At 36.2% G+C, this 23,891-nt stretch overlaps 1 protein-coding gene across 4 annotated transcripts in view; it reads right to left on the bottom strand.

Moving 5' to 3' along the window:
- The window catches only part of CPNE8 (copine 8), a 278,744-nt gene that overhangs the window by 100,206 nt on the left and 154,647 nt on the right, over nt 1-23,891 (bottom strand). The window lies entirely within an intron of this gene.

Below are 23,891 nucleotides of genomic sequence, written 5' to 3'. Positions count from 1 at the left end.
CAAAAATTAAAAGGAAAGAAAAAAATATTAAGAAACAAGGGAAAAGCAAGAAATAACATACAAAAGAATTCAGGTAAGGTTATCAACTGATTTCTCAGCACAAAATCTGCAGACCTGAAAAGAGTGGCACGATATATTTAATGTGATGAAAGGCAAGAACCTACAACCAAAAGTACTCTACTCAGCACAGCTCTTATTCAGGTTCAACGGAGAAATCAACAGCTTGGCGAACAAGCAAAAGTGAAGAGAATTCATCACCACCAGACCAGCGTCACAACAAATGCTGAAGGAACTTCTTTAAATGTAAAATAAAAAGCTACTACCTGAAAAAAGTGAATTATGAATGAAAAATGATGTAAAAGTAAACACACAGTAAAGGTAGAAAATCATCTGCACACAAAAAGGATATCAAAACCAGCAATTTTGAGGACAGCACCAATGGAAGATATTGGGAATACATTTGAAATTAAAAGAACAGAAATTTAAAACAATCTTGTTTGTATATTGACCTCTATAACAAAACCTCAGGGTAAGCACACATTGAAAACCTATAAGAGATACATACACAAAAAAGAAAAAGGAATCCAACCACAAAACAAAAATTAGTCATCAAATCATAAGACAAGTGAATAAAAGAAGGGAAGAAGAAAGACTAAAAAAACAACAAAATGGCAATCAGAACATATATACAATAATAATCTTAAATGAAGACAGATTAAGTGCTTCAACCAAAAGACATAGACTGACTCAATGGATTAAAAAAAAAACCAAACACCTCACATATATATTGCCTACAGGAGAACCACTTCAGATACAGGGACACATACAGACTGAAAGTGGGAGGATGGAAAGGGAAATTTCATACAAATGGAAATCAAAAGAAGCCTAGAGTAGCAATACATATATTAGACAAAATAGACAAGGGACAAGGAAGGACATTGCATAATGATCAGTGAATCATCCAAGGAGATGTAACAATTTATAGGAGCACTCACATTAGGAGCACCTCAATATAATAAGGTAAACACTAAAAATCATAAAAGGAGAAATCTAAAGTAACTCAATAATAGTGTGGCAATTTAAACCTTCCTCACATGTATCAATAGACACATTGTCCAGACACAAAATCATAAAGGAAATGCAGGCCCTAAATGATACGTTAGATTAGATGGACTTAATTGATATTGATAGAGCATTTCATCTGAAAGCCGCAGAGTACTCATTCTTCTCAAGAAGAAGGGAACATTCTTCTGGAATGCACATGGAACATTCTCCAGGATTCAATACTGGGCCACAAAGCAAGCCTCAGTAAATTTAAGAAAACTGAAATCAAATTTTTTACCCTACCACAATGCTGAGATTAGAAATCAACTATAAGAAAAAAATCTGTAAGAAACTCAAACATACGGAAGCTAAAGCAATATGCTTGTAAAGAACCAATGGATCACTGAAGAAATCAAAGAGGAAATAAAACTATACACAGAGACAGGTGAAAATGACAGCATGACAACCCAAAACCTATGGAACACAGCAAAAGCAGTTCCAAGAGGAAAGTTTATATCAATATAATCTTATAACAAGAAACAATAAAAATCACATATAACCTAACCTTACACCTAAAGTAACTAAAGAAAGAAGAACAAACAAAATAGAAAGCTATTAGGAGGAAAGAAATCATAAAGATCAGAGAAGAAATAAATAAAATCGACATGAACAAAACAATAGAAAAGATAAATGAAAGTAAAAGCTGGTTCATTCAAAGCATAAACAAAATTGACAAACCTTTGGCCAGGTTTATCAAGAAAAAAAGGGAGAATGTTCAAATCAATAAAATTAGAATCGAAAAAGGAGAAGTTACAGTGAGCACCACAGACAAGCAAAGGATCATAAAGAACTACTACAAGCAACTGTATGCCAATAAAATGGACAAACTTGAAGAAATGGACAAATTCTTAGAAGGGCATTATAAAAATCTCCCAAGACTAAACCAGGAAGACTTGGAAAATATAAAGAGGCCAACTACCAGTACTGAAATTGAAAGTGTGATTTAAAAAAGAGACAGGGACTTTGGGATGGACATATACACACTGCTGTATTTAAAATTGATAATCAAAAAGGACCTACTGTATAGCACATGGAACTCTGCTCAATGTTATGTAGTGGTCTGGGTGGGAAAGGAGACTGGGGGAGAATGGATACACGTGTACGTGACTGCATGCATTCTGTGAGATCACTATCACTCTCATACAAAAAACAGATAGTGACACCACAAAAAGAAAATAACAGGCCAATATCCCCTTTGAGTATACATAAAAGTACTCAACAAAATACTAGCAATTTGAGTCTAATAATACTTTAAAAGGAGCATTCACCATAATTAAGTGGGATTTATCCCAGGGATGCAAGGATTTTTCATTTTCCACAAATCAAGCAGTGTGATACACCACATTAAATAACTGAATAAAAACCATATGATTATTTCAATACATGCAGAAAAAGGTTTTGACAAAATTATGATAAAAATGTGTACAGAATGTGAGCATAAGAGGGAATATAGCTCAACGTAATATAGGCCATATATGACAAATTTACAGCTAACATTATACTCTATGGTGAAAAGCTGAAAGCATTTCTTCTAAGATCAGGAACCATTTAGGATGACCACTTTTTTTCACTTTTATTCAACATAATTTTGAAGTGTTAGCTATAAGACAACAACAAAAAATCCAAATTGGAAAAGAAGAAGCAAATCTGTCATTGTTTGCAGAAGACATGATACTATACATACATACATAGAGAACCCTAAAGAAAACCAGAAATCTAACAGAATTCACCAATGAATGTGGTAAAGACGCAGGATACAAAGTTAATACAAAGAAATTTCTTGTGTTTCTACACAGTAATAATGAACCATCAGAAAGAGAAGTTAAAAAAAAAATACCATTGTGAAGTAAGTCAGACAAAATGGCCATTTACCATCACATCAAAAAGAAGGATACCTAGTTATAAACCTACCTAAAGAGACAAAAGACTTGTACAATGAAAACTGTAAGATGCTGATGAAAGAAACTGAAGATGACAGATAGATGTAAATAGAACATATTTGTTCTATTAAAATATATTATGTTAAACAAAAATATATTATGTTTTTGGATTGGAAGAATCACCATTTAAAAAATGCCTTTACTACTCAAAAGACAATCTAAAGATTTGGTGCAATCCCTATCAAATTATCAATGACATTTTTAACAGAACTGGAACAAAAAAATGTTAAAATTTGCATGGATACACAAAAGATTCTGGATAGCAAAAGCAATCTTGAAAAGCGGCATTGAAGGAATCAGGTTCCATGACTTCACTCTATATATTATAAAGCTACAGTCATGAAAACACTATGATAATGGCACAAAAGCAGAAATATAGATTAATGGAACAGGATATAAAGCCCAGAAATAAACTCAGTCACCTATGGTGAATTATTCTATGGGAAAGAAGGCAAAGCTATACAATGGAGGAAAGAGTCTCTTCAACCAGTGATGCTGGGAAAACTATATAGCTACATGTAAAAAAGAAGAAACTAGAACACACCCTAACATCATACACAAAAATACACTCGAAATGGATTAAAGATCTAAACGTATAAAATTGGATATTATGAAACTGATAAGAAAACATACATAGATCACTCTTTGATATAAATCATAGCAATACCTTTTTGGATCCATCCCCTACAGTAATGAGACTAGAAACAAAAATAAGCAAATAATTAAACTCAAAAGTTTTTCCACAGCTAAGGAAACCATAGAGAAAATGAAAAGACAACCCTTAGTATGGGAGAAAATATTTGCAAATGAAGCAAATGACAAAGGATCAGTCTCCAAAATTTACAAACATAGTTCATGCAAGTCGATATAAAACAAAACCAAAAAGAACATTAAAAAAATGGGCAGAATAATTAAATAGACATTTATCTAAAGAAGACTTATCAATAGCTAAGAGGCATATAAGATGATGTTCAATATCACTAATTACTGGAGAAATGAAAATCAAATCTACAATGAGATATTACCTCACACTGGTCAGAATCACCATCATCAAAAAATCTACAAACAATAAATGGCGGAGTGGGTATGAAGAAAAGGAACCATCTTACACTGTCACTGGGGATATGAATTGGTACGGCTACAATGGAGAACAATATACATGTTCCTCAAAAAATAGCCATAGAGCTACCATATGATTTAGCAACTCCACTGCTGGGCATATATCCAGCAAAAAACATGGTTTTAAAGGTACACGCACGCCAATGTTCATTGAAGTGCTGTTTACAAAAGCCAAGACATGGAAACAATCTAAATGTTCATAGACAGATGAATGGATAGAGAAGATATGGTACAAAAATACAATAAAATATGACTCAGCCATTAAAAAGGATGAAATAATGTCATCTGCAGCAACATGTATGAACCTTGAGATTATCATACTAAGCAAACTAGGTCAGACAGAAAGACAAATATCATATGATACCTCTTATATGTGGAATCTGAAAAAAAAATACAAATAAACTTATTTACTATACTTTTTTTTTCAGCCAAATCATGTTACATGTGGAATCCTAATTCCCCAGTCAGAGATCTAGTCTGTACTTGTTGCATTGGAAGGCAAATTCTTAATCACTGTACTGTCACAGATGGCCCTACAAATGAACTTATTTAAAAAACAGAAACACAGAGAAAGAACATATGGTTACCAGAAGAGAAGGGTGTCAGGGAGAGAAAGATTGGGAGTTTGGGATTGACGAGTACACACTGCTATATTTAAAATAGGTAATAGGGAACTCTGTGGGATATTCTGTAATAAAATGGGAAAAGAATTTGAAAAAGAATAGATTCATGTATACATATAATGAAATCACTTTGCTATACAACTGAAACTAATACAACATTGTTAATCAACACTACACCAATACAAAATAATTTTTTTTAATGAGAAAAATTAAAGATAAGGAGAGAATCTTAGAAACAGCAAAAGGAAAGCTACTAGTTGCATACAAGGGAACTCTGTAAAAATATCAATTAACTTTTCAGCAGAAACGTGGCAGACCAGAAGGGAGTGGAATGATATATATAAAGTGATAAAAGGAAGAAAATTACAACCAAGTATATTCTGTCTGGCAAGGCTTAATTCAGATTTCAAGGAGAGAATTTTACAGGCAATTGAAGCTAAAAAGGTTTATCACATCAAAAATGATTTTACAAAAAAAAATGTTAAATGGAAAATAAAAGACCACAACTAGAAATATGAAAATTATGAAAGGAAAATTTTGTTGGTAACAGCATATATACAGTAAAGGTAATTAGATCAAGCACTAATAAAATCATTAGGAAGATTAAAAGACAAAAGTGGTGAAATCAACTATACCCAAAACAAGTACTGATGAGACAGATATGAAACAAAATGATATAAAGTATGATGTCAAGATCTTAAACAAGGCAGGGTGAGGAGTAAAATGAATGTACGTGATTGTTGGAATGCATTTGAACTTAAAACTATCATTCAAAAATAATCATTTACATATGAGTATATATAGTCACGGAGAAGGCAATGGCAACCCACTCCAGTACTCTTGCCTGGAAAGTCCCATGGACGGAGGAGCCTGGTAGGCTGAAGTCCATGGAGTCATGAAGAGTCGGACACAACTGAGCGACTTCACTTTCACTTCTCACTTTCATGCATTGGAGAAGGAAATGGCAACCCACTCCAGTGTTCTTGCCTGGAGAATCCCAGGGACGGGGGAGCCTGGTGGGCTGCCGTCTACGGGGTCGCACAGAGTCGGACATGACTGAAGCGACTTAGCAGCATATATAGTTGCATACCAAAAAATTATCATTCAGTTCAGTCGCTCAGTCGTGTCCGACTCTGTGCGACCCCATGAATCGCAGCGTGCCAGGCCTCCCTGTCCAAAAACACACAAAAAAGAAACAGGAATTCAAATATAACACAATATAGCCATCAAATCACAAGATAGCAAAATAAAAGAAACAAAAAAGAACAACAAAACCAAATAGAGAACAGTGAACAAAATGACAGTAAGTATATATCTACAAATGATTTTACTTTTTCTTTCTTTCATTTTTTCTTTCCTTTCTTTCTCTCTCTCTTCCTTCCCTCACTTCCTCTTTCTCTTGCTTGCTTGCTTTGATTTTGTTTAAATTGGTATTTAAATGTTTTATAATATTTTGTTAGTTCCTGCTGTACAATGAAGTGAATCAGCTATATGTATACGTATATCTCTTGCTCTTAGTCCTTCCTCCTCCCTTGCCCCATCCCACCCATCTAGGTCAACAACAGAACACCGGGCTGAGCTTCCTGTGCTTTATAGCAGGTTCCAACTAGCTACCTATTTTATCAATACAAATGGTACTGTATATATGAAAATCCTAATCTCCCAATTTGTTCTACCTTCCCATTCACTTCTGTATCCACATTTCCATTCTGCACATCTGTATCTCTATTCCTGCCCTGAAATAGTTTCATCTGTATCATTTTTCTAGATTCCACATATATGTGTTAATAAACAATATTTGTTCCTCTCTCTATGACTTACTCTGCCTGATAAACTTTAGGTTTATCCCACATCTCTACAAAGGACCCTATTTCATTCCCTTTAGTGGCTAATATTTCACTGTATACATGTACCACATCTTCAGGGCTTCTCAGGTGGCTCAGTGGTAAAGAATCTGTCTGACAATGCAGGGAATGCAGATGTGGCTTGATTCCCTGGTCAGGAAAATCCCCTGGTGGAGGAAATGGCAACCCACTCCAGTATTCTTGCCTGGAAAATCCCATGGACAGATGAGCCTGGTGGGTTACATTCTGTAAGTTTCACAAAGAACTGGACAGGACTGAGTGAGCACACACAAACATTTTATTCCATTCATCTGTCATTGTACATTTAGGTTGTTTCCATGTGCTGGGTAAATTGTGCTTCAGTGAACACTGGGGTGCATGTGACCTTTTGAATTATGGTTTTCTCAGGTGTGTGTCCAGAAGAGGGATTTCTGGGTCATATGGTAGTTTTTAGCTTTTTAAGGGAACTCCATATTGTTCTCCACAGTGGCTGTATCAATTTATAATCCCTCCAACAATACAAGAAGGTACTCTTTACTCCACATTCTCTCCAGCATTTATTGTTTGTAGATTTTATGATGATGGTCTTTCTCACCAGTGTAAGGGGATACTTCATTGTAGACTTTGTTTGCAATTCTCTAATAATTAGTAAGCCTGAGTATCTTTTCATATGCCTCTTTGGCATCTGTATGTCTTCTTTGGAGAGATATTTAGTTCTTCTTTCCAGTTTTAGATTGGGTTGCTTGGTTTTTTGATATTGAGTTCCATGAGCTATTTGTATATTTTGAAGTTTAATCTTTTGTCCATTGCTTCATTTGCAAATATCTTCTCCTATCCTGAGGGCTGTCTTTTCATCTTGTTTATGGTTTCCTTTGTTGTGCAAACCTTTTAATAACGTTACATTTGTTTATTTGTGTTTTTAATTCATTACTCTAAAAGGTAGGTGTAAAAATATCTTGATATGGTTTAGGTCAAAGAGTGATTTTCTTGTTTTCCTCTAAGAGTTTTACAGTGTCTGGTCTTACATTTAGCTAATTAATACATTTTGAATTTATGCTTGTGAATGGTCTTAGGTAATGTTCTAATTTCATTCTTTCACATGTGGCTGTCCAACTTTTCCAACACCACTTGCTGAAGAGACTGTCTTTTCTCCATTATATATTCTTGCCTCCTTTGTCAAAGATAAGGTGTCCATAGGTGCATTCATTTATCTCTGGGCTTTCTATCCTTGTACCATTAATCTATATTTCTGTTTTTGTGCTAATACTATACTGTCTTGATTATTGTGGCTTTGCAGTATAGTTTGAAGTCAAGGAGCCTGATTACTCCAGTTCTGTTTTCCTTTCTCAAGATTGCTTTGGCTATTTGGGGCCTTTTGTGTTTCCATACAAATCAACTTTTTTTGTTGTTGTTGTTCTAGCTCTGAGAAGAATGCAACTGGTAATTTGATAGGGATTGCATTGAATCTGCTTTGAGCAGTATATTCATTTTCACAATATTTATTCTTCCAATTGAAGACTGTGGTATATTTATTCATCTGGTTTCATCATTGTATGATACCTTTATACCCACTTTCTGGAGAGTTTGTTTTGTAAATGGAAGTTGAAGTATGGCAAGTTTTTTCTGCACCTATTGGGAAAGGGATATGGTTTTTATTATTCAATTTTTTAATGGGGTGTATCACACTGATTGCTTGGCAGATACTGAAAAATCCTTGCATCCATGGGATAATTCTATTAATCATGCTTTATGGTCATTTTCATGTATTGCTTGATTTGGCTGCTAATATTTTGTTGAGGATGTGTATACCTATTTTAATCCCTGATATAGGCCATTAATTTTCTTTTTTTCTGTGTTATCTTTTCTGGATTTGGTATCAGGGTGAAACTGACCTCACAAAAGAGTTGAGGAGCATTCTATTCTCTGAAATTTTGTGAAAAGTTTGAGAAGGATAGATGTTAACTTCTCTCAAAATTTTTGCTAGAATTCAGCTGTGAAGTAATCTGGTCCTGGACTTAGTTTGTGGGGAGTGTTTTGATTACTGATCCAATTTCATACTGGTCTGCATCAACGGTCTCTTTATATTTTCCACTTTTTTTCCTGGTTCAATATTGGGAGAAAGCAAATTCTAAGAAGTTGTCTATTTCTTCTAGGTTGTTCATTTTATTGGCAAATAGTTGTTCACAATAAATGCCATATATGGTGAACTCACAGCTAACATCATACTTCACAATGAAAAAGTAAAATCATTCCCTCTTTGATCAGAAACAAAAGGATTCCCACTGTCACCACATTTGTTCAACATAGTTTTGTAAGTCCTGGCCACAGCAATCAGAAAAGAATGTGAATAACATGAATCCTAATTGCAAAGGATAAACTACATGTTTCACTGTTTGAAGATAATATGATACTATGCATAAAAAATTGTAAATATACCACCAGAAAACTTAGGGTGAAGCAACAAATTTGGTAACATTGCAGGATATAAAGTTAATATAAAGAAATTTGTTGCTCTTCTATACAATAACAACAAACTATCAAAAAGAGAAATTAAAGAAACTACCTCATTTCCAATGGCATGAAAAAGAATAAACTACCAAGGAATAAATCTACTTAAGGAGGCAAAAGACTTGTACTTTGAAAACTATAAGACACTGAAGAAACTAACTTAAGATGACACCAACAGATGGAAAGATTTACTGCATTCATGATTTGGAAGAATTAATATTGTTTAAATGACAATAATGCCAAAGGCAATCCAAAGATTTAATGTGAACCCAAAGGTATTTTTCACAAAAGTAGAACAAGTAATTTTAAAATTTGTATGGAGACACAAAAGACTGAAAATCTTGTGAAATCTTATGAAATCAGAATAGAGTTGGAGGAATAACATTCAACTTTAAACTACAGTACAAAGGAACAATAATCAAAGCAGTACGGTACTGTCACAAGATCAGACACTTAGCTCAACAGAAGAGAGAGCCCAGAAGGAAATACACACATTAGCAGTCATTTAATCTATGACAAAGGATATAAAAATATGCAATGGGGGAAATACAGTTTATTCAATAAGTGGTGCTGGTAAAATGGAAAGTTACATATAAAAAATGAAGCCAGACATTTTCCTTACATCATATAAAAAATAAACTCAAAATGGAATGAAGACATAAATGAAAGGCTAAATCTTCTAGAAGAAAACATGGACCCTTTTACATGTTCACCCTTTAACAAAAATCATAGCAATATTTTCTGGATTTGTCCCTGAAAGGAAAGGAAATAAAAGCAAAAATAAACAAATGGGACTTAGACTTAAAAAATTTTGCAAAGAAAACCATTGACAGAATGAAAAGACAAAATATTAGAGAAAATATTTTCTAATATAAGGGCTTAACATCCAAAATATATAAAGAGCTCATATAAATCAACATCAAAAAGACTCAACCAATTAAAAAATGGACCAAAGAACTATACAGACATTTTTTTTTCTGAAGAATATAGACAGATGGCCAACAAGTACATGAAAAGATGCTCAATATCATTATTCATTAGAGAAATACAAACTAAACCAGAGTGAGATACCACTTCACATCTGTCAAAATGGGTATCATGAAAAAGAGCACAAATAACTAATGTTGGTGGTTCGATGTTGAGCAAAAGGAACCCTCTTATACTGTTGGTGAGAATGTAAGTTGGTGCACATCATGTGAAAAATAGTATGGTGTTCTCAAAAAAGGAAAAATAGAACTATTACATGATCCAGCAATTCCACTCATGCATGTATAACGAAAAACAAAATCACTAATGTGAAAAGATGCATGAGCTCCAATGTTCATAGCCGTATTATTTACAACTGCCAAGATACGGAAGCAAGCTGAGTGTCTTTCAATAGATGAATGGATAAAAAATGTAGCATCTATCTGAAATGCAATACTGCACAAAAAACAATGAAATTTTGCCTTTTGTGACAACATAGATGGACTCACAGTGCATTATGCTAAGTGAAATAAATCAGACAAAGAAAGACAAATAATGTATGATACCACTTATGTATGGAATCTTAAAAAATAAGTAGGAAATTCAACAAAAAGGAAAGAGACTCACAGATCCAGAGATCAAACTAGTGGTTATCGGGGAGCGGGGGAGAAGGGCCAGCATAGAGGCAGTGAATTATGAGGTAGAAACAATGACATATAAAATAAATAAGCTAAAAGGATATAGTCTACAACACAGTAAATATAGTCAGTATTTTGTAACTGTAAATAGAGTATAACCTTTAAAAATCATGAATTATTCTGTTGTACATCTGTAACTTATATAATATTATACATCAACTATACTTCAAAAAAGATGCAAACTGATACTAACTTCAATTAAAAAGACATAGAGTGGATCAATGAATTAAATTACAAGACTCATATGTATGTGGCCTACAAGAGACTCATTTCAGATTTAAAGAGACAGTCTGAAAGTTGATAGGATGGAAAATGGTATTTTATGTGAATGAAAACAAAACACACAGAAAAGGCTATGGTATGAATACATATATCAGACCAAAGATACTTTAAAACAAAATTATAAAGTGAGACAAAGAAGCACATCACATAATTTTAGGGGCTGATCCAACAAGAAGATATAACAATTATAAATACATATTCTCCCAGCCGACAAGTTCCTAATAGATAAAGCAAATATTTACAAAAATTAGCCTCCAATTAAAATAAATTAATTAATTTAAAAAATCATCATGTTGTGCACCTTAAACATACACAATGTTGTATGTCAATTATATCTAAATAAAGTTTGGAAAAAAAATAATGGGAGCAGTTGAGAGTAACACAATAATAATAGAATTTACATTCCATTTATATTGACAGAGAGATGCAGAAAAACTATGAAAATACCCTGAACTTTAGAGCACATGGACTAATAGATACAAATTGAACATTACATCTAGATGCAATAGAATATATGCTCTTTCCAAGAGCTCATGGAATGTTCTTCAGCATAGATCACATGCTAGACCACAAAACAAATCTCAATAAATTTAAGACAATAATAATAATATCAAGTATCCTTTCTAGTCACAAAAAAATGAGGTTTGAAATCAACCATGAAAGAAAGAAAGGAAGGAAGACAGAAAGAAGGGAGGAAGCTAGGAAGAGGGAGAGAGGGAGCAAGAGAGAGAAGGAGGGAGGAAGGAAGGAAGGGAGGAAGGCAGGAAGGAAAGAAGATGGGAAAAATGCAAACATGTGGCACCTAAAAAATGTGCCAGAAACACTATGAACCAGTACAGCAGTGGTCTCAACTGGAGGCTTCCCTGTCCTTCCCCATCTCTTGGAGCTTGTTCAGACTCGAGCCCATTGAGTTGGTGATGCCATCCAACCATCTCATCTTCTGTTGTCCCCTTCTCCTGCCTTCAATCTTTCACAGCATCAGGGTCTTTTCCAATGAGCTGGCTCTTTGCATCAGATGGCCAAAGTATTGGAGCTTTAGCTTCACATCAGTCCTTCCAATGAATATTCAGGGTTGATTTCCTTTAGGATTGACTGGTTCAATTGCCTTGCTGTCCAACAGACTCTCATGACTCTTTTCCAGCACCACAGTTTGAAAACATCAGTTTTTCAATGCTCAATTCAGTTCAGTTGCTCAGTTGTGTCTGATTTTGAAACCCCATAGACTGCAGCATGCCAGGCCTCCCTGTCCATCACCAACACCCAGAGCTTGCTCAAACTCATGTCCATTGAGTCGGTGTTGCCATCCAACCATCTCATCCTCTGTTGTCCCCTTCTCCTCCCACCTTCAATCTTTCCCAGCATCAGGGACTTTTCCAAGGAGTCAGTTCTTCCCATCAGGTGGTCAAAGCATTGGAGTTTCAGCTTCAGCATTAGTGCTTCCAATGACTATTCAGCACTGATTTCCTTTAGGATTGACAGGTTGGATCTCCTTGCAGTCCAGGGGATTCTCAAGAGTCTTCAACACCACAGTTCAAAAGCATCAATTCTTCAGTGCTCAGCTTTTTTTATAGTCCAACTCTCACATCCATACATGACTACCAGAAAAACCATAGCCTTGACTAGACAGACATTTGTTGGCAAAGTAATGTGTCTTCTTTTTAATATGCTGTCTAGGTTGGTCATAGCTTTTCTTACAAGGAGCAAGTGTTTTTTAATTTCATGGCTGCAGTCACCATCTGCAGTGATTTTGGACCCCAAGAAAATAAAGTTTCTTACTGTTTCCATTGTTTTGCCATGAAGTGATTGGACCAGATGCCATGATCTTTGTTTTTTGAATGATGAGTTTTAAGCCAGCTTTTTCACTCTCCTCTTTCACTTTCATCAAGAGGCTCTTTAGTTCTTCACTTTCTGCCGTAAGGGTGGTGTCATCTGCATCTCTGAGGTTATTGATATTTCTCCTGGCAATCTTGATTCCAGCTTGTTCTTCTTCCAGCCCAGCGTTTCTCATGATGTATTCTGCATATAAGTTAAATAAGCAGGGTGATAACATATAGTCTTGATGTACTCCTTTCCTGATTTGGAACCAGTCTTTATTAGAATTATACTTCCCAAGATCTATCTTGCATATACCTTTTAGTTAAGCACCAATGTGAAATGTTTATATAATTTTCTTTAAAATCTTATTGAAAATAAGAAAAATATTTTTTCCTTGAAATACACATCTGAGAGAATATATAATCAAAGTGAGTGAAAGAATATGAAAATACAAAAAATTAAAATATTGTTGTATAAAGACTGGAGTGTTTTGTTAAATCAATCACATGGTAACCTGTTTGGCACACAATAATAATTTATTCTAAAATTAATAGAATTAATTGGATCATAAATAAATAAAAACAATTAGCATTTTTAAAAGTTTCAAGTAAGTGATAGGTAATGGAATAAGAAAATATACTGATCCCATCATTAAATATGTGTTTAGGGCACTAAAGATTAATTGCAGGCAAATTGAAGTCTATTGCTAGAAAAAGACTAATCAGAATATGTGAGGAAATTAAAATAAATCAGAAAAATATAAAGGTATATATAAAAGGCTCCTTGTAAATGAGTTATAATGACTCAGAAAACTTAATGAGTTATAATGACTCAGAAAACTTAAATTCTTGAATGAAGCACTGAACCAGGAATCACTGTTATTTCATACCATGATGACCTATAATTATGTGTATAAAACATCAAATACATTTAACAAATATTACTTTCAAAAGCGACATACAAGAGACTGATAGCATTTGGATAGCATTTTACAGATTTATTTATTTATAAGTATTATCACTTTATTTATTTTTTTATTTTCTTTTTTTTAAATATAAATTTATTTACTTTAATTGGAGGCTAATTACTTTACAATATTGTATTGGGTTTTCCATACATCAACATGAATATGCCACAGGTGTACACTTGTTCTCCATCCTGAACCCCCCTCCCACCTCCCTCTCTGTACCATCCCTCTGGGTTTGAATCAGTTCTAATGAGGTGGATGAAACTGGAGCCTATTATACAGAGTGAAGTAAGCCAGAAAGAAAAACACCAATACAGTAAACTAATGCATATATATGGAATTTAGAAAGATGGTAACAATAACCCTGTATGTAAGATAGCAAAAGAGACACAGATGTATAGAAAAGTCTTATCACTTTTTAAAATGACTACATTTGATAAAATGCACAGTAATAAAAATGAAATTTTTGCTCTCTGTTCAAAGGACACTACAAGCCAGGATTTTATGACTGGAAGTTCACTAGTTCAACTGTTTCATCAAATCATTTTCTGGGAGATAGCAAATTACTCAGTGAGTCTTTTACAATCAGTCCTACATTGGAACCACATGGTTTTAAGGCAGAGCTGTCCCATTAATGCACCCTGAATTTCAAATTAAGCTACTAACTCAGCTGAAGCAACTGGAAGAATTTCAATCATTTTAAGGATACTACTACTGATTGCTCTGTAATCTAGACAAGTCAGTTTCTCAGCATTTCAGCTTTTCAATTGTTAAAATGAGGTTTAAATATTCTTCCCTCACATGATTTGAAGATATGGTAGGAATTATGGGAATGATTTTAGAAAAGTGGTATAACTGGTTGAAATTAAGTACATCAGATCAGATCAGATCAGATCAGTCACTCAGTCGTGTCCGACTCTTTGCGACCCCCATGAATCGCAGCACGCCAGGCCTCCCTGTCCAACACCAACTCCCGGAGTTCACTGAGACTCACGTCCATCGAGTCAGTGATGCCATCCAGCCATGTCATCCTCTGATGTCCCCTTCTCCTCTTGCCCCAATCCCTCCCAGCATCAGAGTTAAAATAATCATACCAAGGTGATGCAATGTCTCTGTGTTCACAGGTCATTGTTAATGTGTTTTAATGTGTCTAGACTTTAAAAAACAGTACCAATGACTATAATTCTTTTATTTTAAGATCAGGATACCCATTTTAATGTCAGATGGCTGCTTGCTCAACAGCATTATCACATTTTTGTATGTCTCATAGATGCACAAGATATTTGCTACAGAATTAATTTCAAGTATATGTTTTCAGACAAATACAGCATCAGATTTCTAAATTAAAGATCACACAAATTCCTGAAGTTCCTAATCAGTGAATATTATTGTTGCTGTTAATCAGTCACTAAGTTGTGTCTGACTCTTTGCAATCCCATGTACTGCAGCATGTCAGGCTTCCCTGTCCTTTACCATCTCTCAGAGATTGCTCAAATTCATATCCACTGAGTCAGTGATGCTATCCCCATCTCATCCTTTGTCATTCTCTTACCTCCTGCCCTCAGTCTTTTCCAGCCGGTCAGCTCTTCACATCAGGTAGCTAAAGTATTGGATCTTCAGCTTCAGCCTCAGTCCTTCCAATGAATACTCAGGGTTAATTTCCTTCAGGATTGACATGTTTGATTTCCTTGCTGTCAAAGGGATTTTCAGGAGTCTTTTCCAGCATCACAATTGGAAAGCATCACTTCTTCAGTGCTCAGTCTACTTTATGGTCCAACTCTCACATCTGTACATGACTACTGGAAAAAGCAAAGCTTTGACATTAGGATCTTTGTTGGCAAAGTGATGTCTCTGATTTTTAATACACAGTCTAAATATGTCATAGTTCTTCTTCCAAGGAGCAAGCATATTTTAATTTCATGGCTGCCATCACTATCCACAGTGATTTTGGAGCACAAGATAATGAAATCTGCCACTTTCCCCCCATTTATTTGCCATGAAGTGATGGGACTGGATGCCATTAACTTAGTTTTTGAATGTGAGTTTTAAGTCCGGATTTTCACTCTGATCTTTCACCTTCACAAGAGGCTCTTTAGTTCCTCTTCACTTTCTGTCATTAGAGTGGTATCATCTGTATATCTGAGGTTGTTGATATTTCTACCAAGCAATCTTGATTTCAGCTTGTGCCTGATTCAGCCTGACACTTCGCAAGATGTACTCTGCATCAAGTTAAACAAACATGGTGACAATATACAGCCTTGTCTTACTCCTTTACCAATTTTGAACCAGTCCATTGTTCTATGCTTGGTTTTAGCTGTCTTGACCTGCATACAGGTTTTTCAGGAAGCTGGTCTGGTATTTCCATCTCTTTAAAATTTTTCCACACTTTATTTTGATCCATGCAGTCAAAGGCTATAGCATAGTCAATGAAGCAGATGTTGATGGTTTTCTGGGAATCCCTTTCTCTTTCTATGATCCCTTGGATGTTGGCAATTTGACCTCTGTTTCTGCTGTCCTTAGTAAATTCAGTTTGTACATCTGGAAGTTCTCAGTTAACATACTGTTGAAGTCCAGCTTGAAAAATTTTGAGCATTACCTTCCTAGCATTGAAATGAGCACAACTGTACTGTAGTTTGAACATTCTTTGGTATTGCATTTCTTTTCGAATGGAATGAAAACTAACCCTTTCCAGTTCAGTGGCCATTGCTGAGTTTTCCAAATTTGCTGGCATATTGAGTGGAACACTTTAACAGCATCATCTTTTAGGATTTGAAATAGCTCTGCTGGAATTCCATCACTTCCGCTAGCTTTGTTCATAGTAATGCTTCATAATGCCCACTACTTAAAACTCAACATTCACAAAACTAACATCATGGCATCTGGTCCCATTACCTCATAGCAAATAGATGGTGAAACAATGAAAACAGTGAGAGATGTTATTTTTGGGGCTTCAAAATCACTGCAGATGGCGACTGCAGCCATGAAATTCAAAGACACTTGCTCCTTGGAAGAAAAGCTATGACCAACCTAGACAGCATATTAAAAAGCAGAGACATTACTTTGCCAACAAAGATCTGTCTAGTCAAGGCTATGGTTTTTCCAGTGGTCATGTATGGATGTGAGAGTCGGACTATAAAGAAAGCTGAGTGCTGAAGACTTGAAGTTTTTGAACTGTGGTGTTGGCAAAGACTCTTGAGTGTCCCTTGGACTGCAAGGAGATCCAGCCTGTCAATCCTAAAGGAAATCAGTCCTGAATATTCATTAGAAGGACTGATGCTGAAGCAGAATACTTTGGCCACCTGATGCAAAGAACTCATAGGAAAAGACCCTGATGCTGGGAAAGATTGAAGGTGGGAAGAGAAGGGGACAACAGAGGATGAGATGGCTGGATGGTATCACCAACGTGATGGACATGAGCTTGAATAGGCTCCAGGAGTTGGTGATGGACAGGGAAGCCTGCAGTGTTGCAGTCCATGGGGTCACAAAGAATCAGACATGACTGAGTGACTGAACTGAACTGAATGCCCACTATAGTTCACACTCCAGTATATCTGGCTCTAAGTGAGTGATCATACCAGAGTGGTTATCCAGACCACCAAGGTCTTTTTTTCCTAGTTCTTCTGTGTATTCTTTACACCTCTTCTTAATCTCTTCTGCTTCTGGTGAGTCTTTGCTGTTTCTGCCCTTTATTGTGGCCATCTTTGCATGAAATATTCCCTTGGTATCACCAATTGTCTTGAAGAGATCTCTAGTTTTGCCCATTCTGTTGTTTTTCTCTATTTCTTTGCATCATTCATATAAGAAGGTTTCTTATCTCTCCTTTCTATTCTCCATAAATCTGCTTTCAGTTGGGAATATCTTTCCCTTTCTCTTTGCCTTTTACTTCTCTTCTCTTCTCAGCTATCAGTAAGGCCTCCTCTGATAATCACTTTGCCTTCTTGCATTTCTTTTTCTTTGGGATGCTTTTGGTCACAGGGTCTTGTAGAATATTACAAACCTCTATCCATAGTTCTTCATGAATCCTGTCCATCAGATCTAATACCTTGAATCTATTCATCACCTCTACTGTATAATCATAAGGTATTTTATTTAGGTCATACCTAAATAGCCTAGTGATTTTAGCTACTTTATTCAAGAAAGCCTGAGGTTTGCAATAAGGAGCTCATGATCTGAGCAACAGTCAGCTCCAGGTCTTGATTTTATTGACTGTATGGAGTTTCTCTATCTTCAACTGCATAGGACATAATCAATCTGATTTCAGTACTGCCCATCTCATGATGTCCATGTGTAGAGTCATCTCTTGTGTTTTTGGAAGAGCATGTTTGCTATGCCCAGTGTGTTCTCTTGGCAAAACTTGTTAGCCTTTGTTCTGTTTCATTTTGTACTCCAAAACCAACCTTGCTTGTTACTCCAGGTTCTCTTGACTTCCTACTTTTGCATTTCAATTCCCTATGATGAAAAGGACATCTTTTTTTTTTTTTTTTTTTTGAGTTCTAGAAGGTCTTGTATATCTTCATAGAACTGTCTAGTGATTGGGGCACAGACTTGGATTCTTCTGATGTTGAATGGTTTGCATTGGAAACAAACCAAGATCATTCTGTCATTTTTGAGACTGTACCCAAGTACCACATTTTGGATTCTTTTGTTGACTATGAGGGATACTCCATTTCTTCTAAAGGATTCTTACAGTAGTTGATAAAATGGTCAAATTAATTAAATTTTCCCATTCCCTTCCATTTTAGTTCACTGATTCCTAAGATGTTGATGTTCACTCTTCCCATCTCCTGCTTGACCATGTCAAATTTACCTTGATTCATGGACCTAACCTTCCAGGTTCCTACACAATATTAGAGTCTATAGGCTTTATGGTAGGTCTAAAGGCAATCTTCAAAGGGACTTATGCCAACCTGCACCTCCCAGAACTGCAGCTGTCAGTCCCCTTGTCCCTGCTGCAGGACACTGCTGATGCATACCTCTGCACGAGACCTTCAAACACTCACAGGAAGGAGAAGAAGAGCCCATGTCCTTCTACTCTGTCATCTCTGGGAGAAGCAAGAACTACAATCCCATAGCCTCCAGAATGAAAACCACAATCACAGGAAAGTAACCAAAATGATCACACAGATCACCGCCCTATGCAACTCAATCAAACTATGAGCCATGCCATGCAGGATTACCCAAGATGGATGGGTCATAGTGTAGAGTTCTGACAAAACGAGTTCACTGGTGAAGGGAACTGGAAATCACTCCAATATTCTTTTCTCAAGAACCCCATGAACATTATGAAAAGGCAAAAGTTATGACAGTGGAAGATGAGCTCCCCTGGTTGGTAGGTGTCCAATATGCTACTGAAAAAGCAGGGTAGAAAGAATGAAGAGGCTGGGCCAAAGAGGAAATGATGCTCAGTTGTGGTTGTGTCTCGTGGTGAAAGCAAAGCCTGATGCTATATAGAACAATCAGGGAATATTATTAACACTTCAATTATATAATGCACCTTAGCAAATAAAACATAATATAAGCATGTAACACTATCACACATTTTTCACTTCAATTTTTGACTGAAATACTTTCTGGATTGAAACATCAAATTACTCTATTTACTTCTTATGATTAAACTTATAGACAAAATAATACATATGTCTGACCAGTTTTTCTCCACTTTATAAGGGAAAAACTCTCAACTTGTATCAAATTCAGAAAATCAAACTGATTTAAGAATAAGACAATTGATATAAAGTTAGTTATATCACTGTATATGAACTTTATTAAAACAGAAACCTCAAATAAATACAGCAAGGAGACCAACAGGGGGAGCTCTCCTGCCCTGTAACAATAGAAGAGCTCCAACAATATAAGAGCTTCCGAGGTGAGGTGGCTCAGTGATAAAGAATCTGCCTGCCAATGCAGGAGTTGTAGGAGATGCGGGTTGGATCTCTTAGTCAGGAAGGTCCCCCGAAGGAGGAACTAGCAACCCACTCCAGTATTCTTGCCAGGAGAATCTCATGGAAAGAGGAACCTGGCAGACGACAGCTCATGGGGTTGCAGAGTTGGACATGAATGAAGCAACTGAGCATGCACATACATGCAAAGCAGAAGAAACTTCCTCTTCCTTCTTGGCAAGGACTCAGAAAATCAAAACCAACAGACTCTTTCATTGTTATGGCCCTCCCAACTCCCTTTTCTCTATAAATCAGCACCTTCACTTGCCTGCAGGGACTTGCACATGAGTTGTCCTGGTCACAGTCTCTGAATTGAGATTCTATACTAATCAAAGATAAAGCCTTCTTTGGTCAAGGAATATTTGGCAGCTTATTTGTTTCAGGTCAATAATTTTATTACACTCTACAGAGTGCTATCCAATATGACAACTGACAACCAGATGTTGCTATAGGGCACTTGAATTGTAGCCAGTCTCAATTGAGATGTACCATAAGCATGAAATACCATATCAGATTTCAAAGACTTAGTATAAAAATTTAAAATTTTCTCTGTAATAAGTTGATATTGATTGCATAGTTAAAAACATTTTGCACATATAAAATTAAATATTACATCAATTTCACTGGTTGAGTTTTACTTGTTAATGCTGACACTAGAAAATTAATATGTACATAAGTTTCATTGGTTTAGTTTTACTTCTGTGCAAGGGAGTTATTTCCTGCTGTATCAATCAACAAGGATGTCATAGCCATCAGGGATTCCCACCCTCCAAATGTGAATTTCTAAGCCCAGGAATAACAATATCTGTTATCTGGAAGCCATCAGCCAACTCCCATGGTGAGCACTGGCCCCAGCTAGCTGAGATGCATATGAAAGGAAAGATTTCAGCAAGCCTAGACTCTTGCATCTTCCCAAACATAGAAAAGCACTAAGTTCCTTGAGATTTCTGGTTTTCCTTAATTAACAATCATCTCCTGATGTTCAAACTATCTACCCCTTGTTATGAGCTTCTATATAAACGTACTCCTCTCCCTCCACCTCCTTGGAGCAGTTATCTCAGGATTACTTGAGATGATGTTTCTCAGGCTTGAAGTCCTAAAAATTCCCACCAAGTAAAACATAACTCCTAACTTCTAAACTGTAACTATTTTTTTTACACTGACACTTGTTAATGCTGCCACTAGAAAATTTGAAATACATATGTGACTAACATTGTATTTCCAGTGATCAAAACTAAGTTGAGCTGTCAAAAAGGGAAAAAAAAAAAAAAAATGATGGAATCCACCAAGCAAATACTCTTCCTTAAAAAGAGGAATCAAAAGCACTGATATACACTTAGATATACAATTTAAATAATTATACACCTATAGTATTTGAGGACTGGAAAAGGTCAGTTTTCATTCCAATCCCAAAGAAAGGCAATGCCAAAGAATGCTCAAACTACCACACAATTGCACTCATCTCACACGCTAGTAAAGTAATGCTCAAAATTCTCCACGCCAGGCTTCAGCAATACGTGAACTGTGAACTTCCAGATGTTCAAGCTGGTTTTAGAAAAAGTAGAGGAACCAGAGATCAAATTGCCAACATCCACTGGATCATCGAAAAAGCATGAGAGTTCCAGAAAAACATCTATTTCTGCTTTATTGACTATGCCAAAGCCTTTGACTGTGTGGATCACAAGAAACTGTGGAAAATTTTGAAAGAGATGGGAATAGCAGACCACCTGACCTGCTTCTTGAGAAACCTATATGCAGGTCAGGAAGCAACAGTTAGAACTGGACATGGAACAACCGACTGGTTCCAAATAGGAAAAGGAGTACATCAAGGCTGTATATTGTCAACCTGATTATTTAACTTCTATTCAGAGTACATCATGAGAAATGTTGGGCTGGAAGAAGCAGAAGCTGGAATCAAGATTGCCGGGAGCAATATCAATCACCTCAGATATGCAGATGACACCACCCTTATGGCAGAAAGTGAAGAGGAACTAAAAACCTCTTGAAAGAGGAGAGTGAAAGTGAAAGAGTAGAGTGAAAAAGTTGGCTTAAAGTTCAGCATACAGAAAACGAAGATCATGGCATCTGGTCCCATCACTTCATGGGAAATAGATGAGGAAACAGTGGAAACAGTGTCAGACTTTATTTTTTTTGGGCTCCAAAATCACTGCAGATGGTAACTGCAGCCATGAAATTAAAAGATGTTTACTCCTTGGAAGAAAAGTTATGACCAACCTAGATAGCATATTGAAAAGCAGAGACATTACTTTGCCAACAAAGGCCCGTCTAGTCAAGGCTATGGTTTTTCCAGTGGTCATGTATGGATGCGAGAGTTGGACTGTGAAGAAAGCTGAGCGCTGAAGAATTGATGCTTTTGAACTGTAGTGTTAGAGATGACTCTTGAGAGTCCCTTGGACTGCAAGGAGATCTAACCAGTCCATTCTGAAGGAGATCAGCCCTGGGATTTCTTTGGAAGGAATGGCGCTAAAGCTGAAACTCCAGTACTCTGGCCACCTCATGCGAAGAGTTGACTCATTGGAAAAGACTCTGATGCTGGGAGGGATTGGGGGCAGGAGCAAAAGAGGATGACAGAGGATGAGATGGCTGGATGGCATCACTGACTCGATGGACGTGAGTCTGAGTGAACTCCGGGAGTTGGTGATGGACAGGGAGGCCCGGCATGCTGAGATTCATGGGGTTGCAAAGAGTCGGACATGACTGAGTGACTGATCTGATCTGAAGCATGAAAATAACATCAAACTCATACATCTCCATCGAACTCTTGTGTGGCCAGGTGCACTGTAAATAGGTATTATTTTGAAAGGAACCTTTTTTTTTTTCTGAGCAATAGGTCACAACAGTGGGCTTAGGTGTGCTCTGTCACTTCAGTCATGTCCAACTCTGTGTGGCCCTATGAACTGTAGCCTGCCAGGCTCCTCTGTCCACAGGATTCTCTAGGCAAGAATACTGGGGGTTGCCATGGACTTCTCCAGGGGATCTTCCCAACCCAGGGATCGAACCTGGATCTCTTATGTCTCCTGCATTGTCAGGCAGGTTCTTTACCACTAGCACCACCTGGGAAGCCCATGGGCTTAAATACTCAGCATTTGAAAAGGAACGCATTTGAGTCAGTTCTAATGAGGTGGATGAACCTAGAGCCTATCACACAGAGTGAAATAAGTCAGAAAGACAAAACAAATATTGTATATTAATGCATATATGTAGAATCTAGAAAGACTACTGATGAACCTATATGCAGAGCAGTAATGGAGGCCTAAAGATAGAGAACAGACTTAACGGACACAGGGCTGGGGTGTGGAAGGAGAGGATGCGTTGTAAGGAGAGAGTAACATGGAAACATATGTATTACTATATGTAAAATAGATAGCCAATGGGAATTTGCTATATGACTCAGGGAACTGAAACCAGGGCTTTGTAACAGAGAGGTCGGATGGACAGGGAGGCGGGAGGAAGGCTCAAGGGAGAGGGGACATAGGTTTAGCTATGGCTGATTCATATTGATATTTGGCAGAAACCAATACAATATTGTAAAGCAATTATCCTTCAATTAAAAATAAATAAATTTAAAAACACACCTCAATATCAGTCTTACTTAAAACATTAGAAATAGTGAGAATATATCTAAAGAAAAAACAGTGGTGTGTTCCTCTCTTACTTATTAACATGTTGCGCTATGCAGAGGGAAACCATAATTTCAGAACTCTGCTTACTTATTTTTATTGGCAATTAGCAGACATAATTCTAGAGTTTTGTTTTATTGTTTGTTTGTGAGGTATGTGCTCCTTTTTTGTGGAAGGGGAGCTCAGATGTGTTCCCATGGATGATGTGTGGTAGAAAGGTTATAGAAATCTTCAGAGAGATTATGAGATGCAGAAATTTGAGAATCACAACTCTACAGCTATAAAACTAGATGTCTATAAATTGTACACAATGAGAAATCAAGTCCAAGTTGAAAATATTTACTATATTACTAGTAATCTTTAATATGTTACCAGTAATTTTAGTAGTTTCTAAAATTACTGTATTTTTATTACTATTAAAAATAGAGGAAGACCTCTATTTTAT

This window comes from Bos taurus, chromosome 5 (assembly GCF_002263795.3).
Source record: "Bos taurus isolate L1 Dominette 01449 registration number 42190680 breed Hereford chromosome 5, ARS-UCD2.0, whole genome shotgun sequence".
Taxonomy (NCBI): Eukaryota; Metazoa; Chordata; class Mammalia; order Artiodactyla; family Bovidae; genus Bos; species Bos taurus.
This window is presented reverse-complemented; position numbering and strand designations above follow the sequence as displayed.